This window comes from Gossypium hirsutum, chromosome A12, assembly GCF_007990345.1.
Source record: "Gossypium hirsutum isolate 1008001.06 chromosome A12, Gossypium_hirsutum_v2.1, whole genome shotgun sequence".
NCBI lineage: Eukaryota > Viridiplantae > Streptophyta > Magnoliopsida > Malvales > Malvaceae > Gossypium > Gossypium hirsutum.
In genome coordinates, this window is record NC_053435.1 from 48,283,373 (window position 1) to 48,294,099 (window position 10,727).

The following is a 10,727-nucleotide window of genomic DNA, read 5'->3' on the forward strand; positions in this document are numbered from 1 at the left end:
ATCGCATAAAGGGCAAAAGTTTTATTTTTCTAGCAAATGGTGTTAAATAACTAGAGATTCATAATTAAGGGTCTTTAAAGGGAAAATATACCCATTTCAATAGGGGTGGCCGGCCATAGAGACAAAGAGGAGTAGAAAAGTCAAAATTAGGTGAAGTTGGTAGCTTATTTTGACTAGAAATAAAACAAAAAGAAAGGGGTTGTCATCTTTTTCATCTTCTTGTCCATACCACTGAAAATACCAGCCATTTTAAAGGTTTTGGGAGTTCAAAATTTCAGGCACTCTTTACTCTTGCAAGTAAGTGATTTTGATGGCTTTTCTTGATAATTTTTATACTTTTTGGACCCTTGTATTTTAATTTAGCTAATGGAAGAACTATTTTGCAAATGGTTGAAAGTTTAGGGTTTTGACATGAAAGCTTTTGTGTTGTTGGCTGAAATATTATGGAGGAAAATGAGTTATGGTTGTTAAATAAACAACTTTTGTGAGGTAGTTTTCATGAAAACTCTAACTAAGGACCATTTTGTATAAGTTATAAATTATGTGGTAAATGTATGAAATAATGGGAATTGTGGGCTGCTTCTAGTATACAAAGAATTCTACTAGGCTTGGTTAGTGAGAAAATTTGATGAAAATCGATTTACGAGCCTAAGGATAAAATCGTAATTTTGTGAAAGTCTAGGGGAAAAACGGTCATTTAGCCTAAATATAGTTTGTGAAATGTCTTGATTAATGTGATGATTAAATTAGTGAATTTATTCATTTTAGATCAAGAAATACGAAATTCGGACTTAGATCGGGGGAAAACCGAGCTAGTGGACTAAATCGAACTAGTCGCCCATATTTTGTATACTGATACGTGATATTCGTGACAGGTTTTAAATATTTATAATGAATCGTTCTTGAAACTAACTATTATCACGATGAAGGCAAGTGTACCTATCGAACAATAGTATAGCTTTAGCAAGACCGAATTATCGAACCCAAAGGAACTAAAAGTACTAGTATCAACTTTGTTTTTATTATCTAGCCTAAAAAATAAAAGGGTTTTGTTTATCTAACTAATTAACTAAACTAAGAAATCACAGAAAAGAAATTTGGGGAAAATACTTTTTGGAAAACTTGATTGATTAAGATAATACCTAAGGAAAAATCCACCTAGACTTCACTTGTTATTTGACTCTAAATCGGATGATTTATTCATTCAACTTGTTCCGTAGAGATCCCTAAATTATATTATTATCTCTCTCGAGACTAACAACGTCTAATCCTAGATTGATTAATTGAAATCTCTTTCTAATTAACGCCCTAAGGTTGCATTAACTCGATCTATGGATCCCCTTATTAGGTTTCACCCTAATCCGACAAAATCTTGTCACCCTAGCTCTAGGGGCACAACCAACTCCGCTTAATTATGACAAATTTACTCTTAGACAGGGTCTATTCCTCGTCTGAATAAGAGCTTAACTTGAATCAATATCCTGGAATATCAAAACAAGAATTAAGAACATATAATTAAGAGCAAGTCAAATATTTAACATACAATTTAGATAATAATAACAAGATCCTTCTTAGGTTTCGTTTCCTTTAGGTATTTAGGGGTTTTAGTTCATACTAATGAAAGAAAAGATCTCAAAAGAATAAAAATAACAAAACAATAGAAAACCAAAACTCCTGAAGGAATTTGAAGGGAGATCTTCAGTCTTGAAGGTGAATTTGGCTTCTGAGATGGATCGATCGGCTTTCCTTGAGCAATTCCTTGCTCCCTCTTGTGCCTCCTTTCTAAGTGCCTCCTCTCGTGTTTAAATAGGCTTTGGAATGCCGAAGAGCCCTCAACATTGGCCTTTTTCGAATTGGACTAAACTTGGGCTCAGCAGGGACACGCCCGTGTGACATGCCCGTGTGCGATTGCTTAAGGCCATGGTTAAGGCTGTTAAATGGGCACGAGTGTGTGATCTACCCGTGTAAATCATGCCTTGACCTTGCCAAAGGGACACGACCGTGTGGTCTGCCCGTGTGAGGAAGTCTAGGCCGTGTTGATTTTGTATGTTGACCCATTTTCTCCGTTTTTGGCCCGTTTTTTGTTCCTTTCACTCTCTTATGCTCACCTAAGTATAAAACATGAAATTAAGGTATTAGGAGCTTGAATTCACCAAATTTAAGGAAAAATCATCCATAAAATGTGCTAAGCATGAGATAGAAATATGTATAAATTATGGTTTATCAAATACCCCCACACTTAAGCATTTGCTTGTCCTCAAGCAAAATCCTCAACTCATAATCAAAATAAAATTTTCTTAACTTATAATTTCTATCGATAATATCTCAAAATAATACGTAGGTAATCATACATTGAAAATTCAACTGAAAGAACATCAAAGTTTCAAGCATTCCAAGTTGAGCATTTTATCATGGAAACATAGGTGTCTCCCCTCCATCTAAGTAATTACCTTTGATTCAAAATATCACAGAGTTTCACATCTTCACTATAGATTCACTCAAATCACTCGAGGTGTTTAAGGACAATAAATGATGCACTCAATAGTCAATAGTGAAAAGTCATTACCATAGGCTTGCATGAAAATCAAATCTCCACCACTATAAATTGAGATGAAACATCAATCAAAAGGTCTTGAGAGAGTTGTAACGTGGCTTTGGTTAAAGGGTGTGGTCACAAACTGAAAGAAAGGGTTAGAATCGAGATTGAATTGAAAAATTTCCTAACTAGAAAAATGACTAGTCATCAATCACGTACAAAAGAGCTTTTTCTAAAAATATGGAATTTAACTTCTTTAGCTCAGAAGATCACTACTACTAATATGTATACATGTATTTTTTTTTTAAAACAAGTCAAATTAAAAAATAGAATAAAACATAGCTAAGCAACTATTCCAACTCAAATCTCGACAAAAATAGGGATCGAATTAATTTAGGGGAGTTCAACAATAATGAGTTATGGTTAATATTGAGGGTAAATTAATGAATGAGTTGTTAGGCTCAAGGGGGTTCACTAAGAGTTAATTGTGAAGGTAGGCTTTTGTGGAGTGGGTGGGTTAAACCTAAGTGCCTTTATTATTTTGACATATCAAATCAAATGGTGTGGTCTTGACATGCATAATCAAGCAAGTTCTAGAATAACAATTCAATACTGACGCACTCATAATGAAAGTGAGCATGAAGGAAATAATAGATGCTCTAAAGGCTCAATATCTCACAAAAATTATGGCTTTTTTTATGTTTAAACTTGTGAATTCCAACTCAAGGTAATACCTAAACTTGGGGGAACAACCTAAAAGTTTTTAATTCTTCAAAAATCAACTTATCATGCTTGATTCCCTAACGTCTTAAAGTTTAAAAAATCAATGCATAAATGCCTATGTTTTAATTCAAGATATATCTATAAACATTATAGACTAATTGGAATTCATTCTAATAATGATATGAGAAGATCGCATGAGAATAAAACAAAATTCAGGGATTTTTCTGATATAAAAGACCCCCCACACTTAAGATGTACATTGCCCTCAATGTACAAAGATAGATATAATGAAAAAGATAGATTCATAATCATAAGATAGGGAGAGAAGTGAAACTTCCTGAATGATGAATGAATTGGCGTGAGAGTGGAAGAGGATATTCCGGTGGTGGTAGAGGTTCATTAGTCCATAAGTTTGCGCCAAAAGAATATTATATCTGGTGGTAGCTATGGTCATGGTCGAGCAGGACATGGTGGTCGTGGAAAACCTTTCCCGATGGAGTTTTAGTTCCTATGCGAGGATGAGCTTTGGAGCTCTTTCTGACTGTGATAAAATTAGGAACTTTTTAAGAGGTATACTGAAGCATAATTACTTGTAATGAAATAGCCGAAGAATAAAAATTGTAAAAAATCAAGATAAAATAGTATTAAAAGGAAATAAAAAAACAATTTCAAAATATAGAGATAAAAATAAAATAAAATAAATAATAGGTGTTTATAGAGAAATCTAAGCTCAGCCCGTACGTTTTGTAATTTTTGAAATTAGGTGCATTGGTGTACACGGCCATGTTGCACGGCTGTGTCGATCTCCGTTCGCTTCTCCCACGCTGTGTATGCAAGCGTACGCCCGTGTTAAATTGACAGGTTTACCCACGGTTTCAAAACACAGGCGTGTTGTACGCCCGTGTTATTTTGGCAGCTTCGCCCACGGCTATGTCACACGGCCGTGGCTACTTATCGCATCCCGTGTTGGGGAAAAATTTTGCCCTGTTGTCACAAGGCCTAAGGTACGCCCGTGTGCTTGGCCGTGTTTGATTTAGAAAGCCTGCATTCCATGAGTCAGTTAGTATGTTAGATGTTAAAACTAAAATTTAAAGAAATTAATATTTTTAGTGCTCGGGTTACCTTCCGAGAAGCGATTATGTATAGTCTAAGCTCGACTTACCTCTCATGTGTATGATCATGGTGGATCGAGGAGTTTACACTCCTCATCCCTGATATAAATTTTATCAACATAAGGTTTAAGACGAGTACTATTTACCTTGAACATGCCGAATTTGGGGTGATTTAGCTCGACCGTACCGTATGGAAAAATGCTAGTTACTGTAAGGGGGGTTTCTTTATTTGGTTCAGAAGTGGCGATTCGAGGATCTGCTGCATCTAGTAGTACTTTGTCTCCAACTTGAAGTTCATTTGGTGAAGCATTGATCTCGTTCTAGCGTAGTTTTGGTTTATCATGTTTTCTCGGTTTAAATGTCAGCCATTCATCTAACTGCTCGATTCGTAACCTTTGCTCTTCATGGGTAGATTCTTTTTTGTGGATTGAACATGGCTCATGTGTGTCCTTTGAACTTATTTCCTGCAAAATAGGTTGCACTGTATGATCAGTCTTAGTAGAACAATTTGTACAATCACCTTCAATTTTCGATGTGTTGTTCGGCTTGTGAGCTTGAAGGGTGATTGTTTCATCTCCTACACGAAGTGTGAGTTCACCTATGCCAACATCAATAATTGTTCTAGCAGTTGCTAAAAAGGGTCTTCCCAAAATTAAAGGAACATTACTGTCCTCTTCTATGTCTAAAACAACAAAATCAACTGGGAATATAAATTTGTCAATTTTAACGAGTACGTCTTCAATGATACCCCTAGGAAATTTGACAGTTTTATCTGCTAATTGAATGCTCATCCTAGTTTGTTTGGGTTTCCCTAGACCTAGTTGCTTAAATAATTTGTAAGGCATAACATTGATATTAGCCCCTAGATCAGCTAACGCATTATTAACATCTAAACTACCAATCAAACAAGGAATTGTAAAACTTCCTGGATCTTTTAGTTTGTTGGGTAGTTTATTCTGAAGAATGGCTGAGCAAAACACGTTCAGCCCCACATGCGACCTTTCATCTAACTTTCATTTATTTGCTAGAAGCTCCTTTAAAAATTTGATTATGTTCGGCATCTGCGAAAGTGCTTCAATAAAGGGTAGGTTAATATGTAGTTTCTTTAAAAGTTTAAGGAATTTACCAAATTGTTCGTCTGAGCGGTCTTTCCTTGTCGCATTGGGGTATGGCACACGAGGTTTATATTCTGTACTTACTGATTTTTGTCCGTTTTGGCCTACCTCATTCTTACCTTCGCTTACCACTGATTTTGGCCTTGGTTTTGCCACTAACCATTCCTCATCTTGAATGGAAATTGCGTTGAGTTTCTCACTTGGGTTATATTCAGTGTTGCTTGGCAAACTACCTTATGGTCATTCAGAAATCAACTTGGCGAGCTGTCCAATCTGAGTTTTGAGCCCCTGGATTGATGCTTGTTGATTTTTGAGTGCCGTCTCGGTATTCTGAAAATAAGTCTCTGACGCTGAGATGAATTTGGCTAACATCTCCTCAAGGTTTGGCTTTTTCTCCTACTGGTATGGTGGTTGCTGAAAGCCTGGATGGGGTGGTGGTTTCTGATTTCCTTGGCCTCCCCATGAAAAATTTGGGTGATTCCTCCAACCTGCATTGTAAGTATTGCTATAAGGATTGTTTTGAGATCGAGGATTGTTAACCATGTAATTTAACTGCTCGTTCTCCATGTTGTGGCCATAAGGTGCGTATTCTGAATTGCTCGATCCACCTCAATTTGCTTCACACTGCATTATTGGGTGAATCTGTAAAGAACTAAGAAAACCATCAATTTTCTTATTCAAGAGTTCTACCTGATTAGAGAGCATGGCGACCGAATCAACGTTATAAACGCTAGCTATTTTTGTTGGCTTTGTCGTCATGACTTGCCACTGATAGTTATTCAGTGACATCTCCTCTATACATTCGTAGGCATCTTCAGGTGTCTTATTATTGATGGTTCCTCCAGCGGCTGCATCAATCATCTGCCGAGTCAAAGGATTTAGGCCATTATGAAACGTTTGAACCTGTAGCCAAATTGGTAACCCATGGTGAGGGCACCTTCTCAAAAGGTCCTTGTATCTCTCCCATGCCTCGTAGGGTGTTTCTAAATCCATCTGTACAAAAAAGGAGATATCATTACGTAATTTAGCTGTTTTTGTAACACCCCGAACCCGAGACCGACACCGGAGTCGGACACGAGATGTTAACAAACTTTGAAAAATTTTTTTCCAGACACTGCCCAGTCTGAGTACTAGTCGCTTCAAAAATCATATCTTGAGTTTCACAACTCAAAAATCAGTTTTGTGATTTTTCCCTGAAACTAGACTCATGTCCCCACCTATGTATTTTTTTCTAGAATTTTTGGTCGGGCAAATTAGTACAGTTTATTAGTCAAAGTCTCCCATGTTACAGGGGTCGACTACACTGACCTTTTCCCATTACGACTTGGATATCTCTCTGCACAGAGCTTCAATACTGATGCCGTTTGTTTCTATGGAAACTAGACTCAGAGAGGAATCCATACATATATGGTATGACCCCTAATTATCTCTGGTCAATTTATAGTGAATTTCCAAAGTCGGAACAGGGAATCCAGAAACTGTTCTGGCCCTGTTCCACAAGAACCCGAATATCTCTTACTGTACTGTTCCTATGATTGTTTCGTTACTTCCATATGAAAGTAGATTCATCAAGGTTCGATTACATAATTTATTCACTATTTAATTCCACTCCTACGAATTCTTGTGATTTTTCCAATCCACACCACTGCTGCTATCAGCTTCTGTTTTCAAAGTAAACCTTACCTAATTTGGGGTTTCATGGACCAACTAGGGCCTTGTCATACATAAGCCTACATATGATCATACTTAGCCATTCTAGTGGCTGGTCATTTGCTCAACACTTCCATTCCAACTATAGTTACATCATGAAACCATCTATACATTCATAAATACGCATGGTCTAATGCCATACTCCACTTCTACAAGCCATTTTCGCATGGCTGTACACTTATACATTTCATAAAGTACTCGAAAGACAACGATGGGTAGTCCTATACATGCCATAACAAAATTCAACCAAAATAGTACCCAAAAGAGCCTCTGATAGTGTGGGCGACTTCGACTTCAAGATCCCGAGTCCGATAGCTGGAGAACCAAAAATCTATAAAACAGAGGAGCAATGTAACGAGTAAGCAATTTATGCTTAGTAAGTTTGAGCAAGGAATTCCAGCATGCACAAAGAATAGCACACATTTAGCTAAACGGAATATTTCATAATACGCAATTTACCGATATCAAACTTGCTTCACAACATTAACAACCCTTATGTACATACACAATAAACTAACTTGGCCGAAGGCCGGTAGCTCGTTTATCAACTGAGCGAACATTTATTTGTAAGGGCTCGATTAAATTCAACACATACGTAACATATCCCCATATTGGGATGTTTTTCGAGTATTCGCTGGAATTTTACAGCAAGCTCATTCATTACCAAATCACGTACCTTCGGGATTTAACCGGATATAGCTCCTCGTTCAAATGCCTTCGGGACATAGCCCGGTTTTAGTAACTCACACAATGCCTTCGGGACATAACCCGGATTTAACAACTCGCACGAATGCCTTCGGGACTTAACCCGGATTTAATAACTCGCACGAATGCCTTCGGGACTTAACCCGGATTTAATAACTCGCACGAATGCCTTCGGGACTTAACCCGGATTTAGTATCTCGCACAAAGGCCTTCGGATCTTAATCCAGATATATTCACTTAGCACAAAGCCTTCGGGACTTAGCCCGGACAGCATTCAATTAATCATGCACATCTAACAATAATTCATAGCACATTCATATTTCATTTTCGTTTACGAAACTCAAACACAAGGCACATATTGTCCTTGCACATTCGGCTCAATAGCCACACATAGAGCATGATTTAATCACATCGAAATTTAAGCTCTCTTACTCAAGAACTTACCTCGGGTGTTATCGAACGATCCCGCTAACTATTCGACCACTTTTTCCTTCCCTTTTATCGGATTTATTTTCCCTTTGCTCTTGAGCTTAATCAAACAAATAAATTGATTTCATCATTTAGGCATCAAAAGATGAACACAAGGCACTTAGCCCATATTCATACATTAGACATTAAAGTCTCATACATGCAAAAATCATGCATCAACACAACATATTAGCTAATTTCTTTCCCCTTGGCCGAATATGCATGTCCATTTTTGGGGTCGATTTCAACACTTAATACACACATATACACACTAGTAAAGCATCCTCCCCCTTTTCATCGATTTAACACATGCATTGCTCATCAACATGCAAAGTTACATTCGGCCTTAGCACACATCTTGCTAGCCGATTCTTCTCCCTTTAGCAACCAATGCACATATGTGCTCACACAAAAATGCTAAAAAGGAGGTTCAAGAATCATCAAGCCATCATCACATGCATCATTAACAAGCTTCATATTTTGCATGCAATGGCATTAACACAACCTCCACCTAGGCCGAATCTTAACTCATCCTCATGCCTCATCACCACAACATCAAACACCAACCAAGAATGATGCATCCATGGTCAAGTGCCATTTCCATCACATAGCAAGATTTAGACCATGGGCTAGGTAGAACTCAAGCTAACAACTAAAACATGCATGCATCTCATGGAACATCATTAAACATACCTTGGCCTAGCTACATGCATGGCCGAATCTCTTCACCTTTCTTCTTCTTTCCTCCTTAAAATTTTTGGCCAAGGATGAACCAAAGGATGAGAAATTTTTTTCTTTGTTTTTCTTTCTAATTTAGGCTAAAATGGAGGTGAGAAAGGATGAACACAAACTTTTCTCCTTTCTTCTCTTGAGCTCACGGCAATGGGGGGGACAAACACTACACACACATTTTTTTTTTCTTTTGTTTTCCATTTCTTTATTACCCATGCTTCTTATTTTATTCTTCCACTAACAAAACATGTTTCATGACATGTTTTGCCCATCATTCTTTGTCATGGCCGGCCACTACTCATTAGGGGGGAATTTGACATGCAAGTCCCCCCTTTGTCCACATGCACTAGTAGGTCCTCACACATTGACCTATCACATTTTAGAATTTTCTCACATAAGTCCTATTGACTAAATTCACATGAAATCAACCAAATTGAAGCTTGAAATTTTCACACATTCATAATTACATATTCTACACAATAAGTATCATATTCAAACATTTCGGTGACTCGGTTTAGCGGTCCCGAAACCACTTCCCGACTAGGGTCAACTTTGGGCTGTCACAGTTTTAGCCGGCGAAAAATATTTTAATAAAAACTTTTCGGTCATTTGTTCCCAAGTAGTGATTGACCCTCATGGTAACGAGTTCAACAATTGTTTAGCCTTATTCCTTAACGAAAAGGGAAATAACCGAAGGCAGATGGCATCATCAGAAACGCCATTAATTTTAAAGGTATCGCAAAATTCTAGGAAATTTGCTAAGTGAGCATTGGGATCCTCGTCCTGCAAACCATCAAACTAAACAAACTGTTGTATCATTTGAATTGTGTTAGGTTTCAGTTCAAAATTATTTGCAGCAATAGCAAGTCTAACTATACTTGACTCAGTTCCTGTTAAATTAGGTTTAGCATAATTATACATAGTACGTGGAGCAGGATTCTGATTTATTGGATTAGTACCAATCGCAGGAGGTAGCAGATTTTCTTGGTTTTTAGCCATCTCCTCGGTTCTGGTTGAAGTATCGTCCTCTTGCTCGTCCTCTATGTATCTTAAGCTTCGCCTTATTTCTCTTTGGTTCTTGCGAACTGTGCGATCGAATTCCCTGTAAAAAAGTAATGGTCCTGACGATTTCTTCTAGTCATAAACTATAAGAACCTGCCAGAAAAAAGGAAAAAGAAGAATTAGTAATAAAAATTAGAATAAAATTTAAATTACAGTAAAAGTAAATGGCTAAAGTAATAAAAATCGAGTGTTCCTACTATCTTATTTCCTCGGCAACGATGCCAAAAACTTGATACGTGATATTCGTGACAGGTTTTAAATATTTATAGTGAATTGTTCTTGAAACAAACTATTATCACGATGAAGGCAAGTGTACCTATCGAACAGTAGTATAGCATTAGCAACACCGGATTATTGAACCCAAAGGAACTAAAAGTACTAGTATCAACTTTCTTTTTATTATCTAGCCTAAAAAATAAAAGGGTTTTGTTTATCTAACTAATTAACTAAACTAAGAAATCATAGAAAAGAAATTTAGGAAAAATACTTTTTGGAAAACTCGATTGATTAAGACAATACCTAAGGAAAAATCCACCTAGAATTCACTTGTTATTTGACTCTGAA

The 10,727-nt window shown here is 37.0% G+C and overlaps 1 non-coding gene across 1 annotated transcript; it reads left to right on the top strand.

Moving 5' to 3' along the window:
• The first annotated feature begins 6,405 nt into the window (after positions 1 to 6,405).
• On the top strand, positions 6,406 to 6,512 carry LOC121211854 (small nucleolar RNA R71). Its single transcript, XR_005907071.1, has one exon. It is a non-coding gene; the product is annotated as a small nucleolar RNA R71 (small nucleolar RNA).
• The last annotated feature ends 4,215 nt before the right edge of the window (positions 6,513 to 10,727 follow it).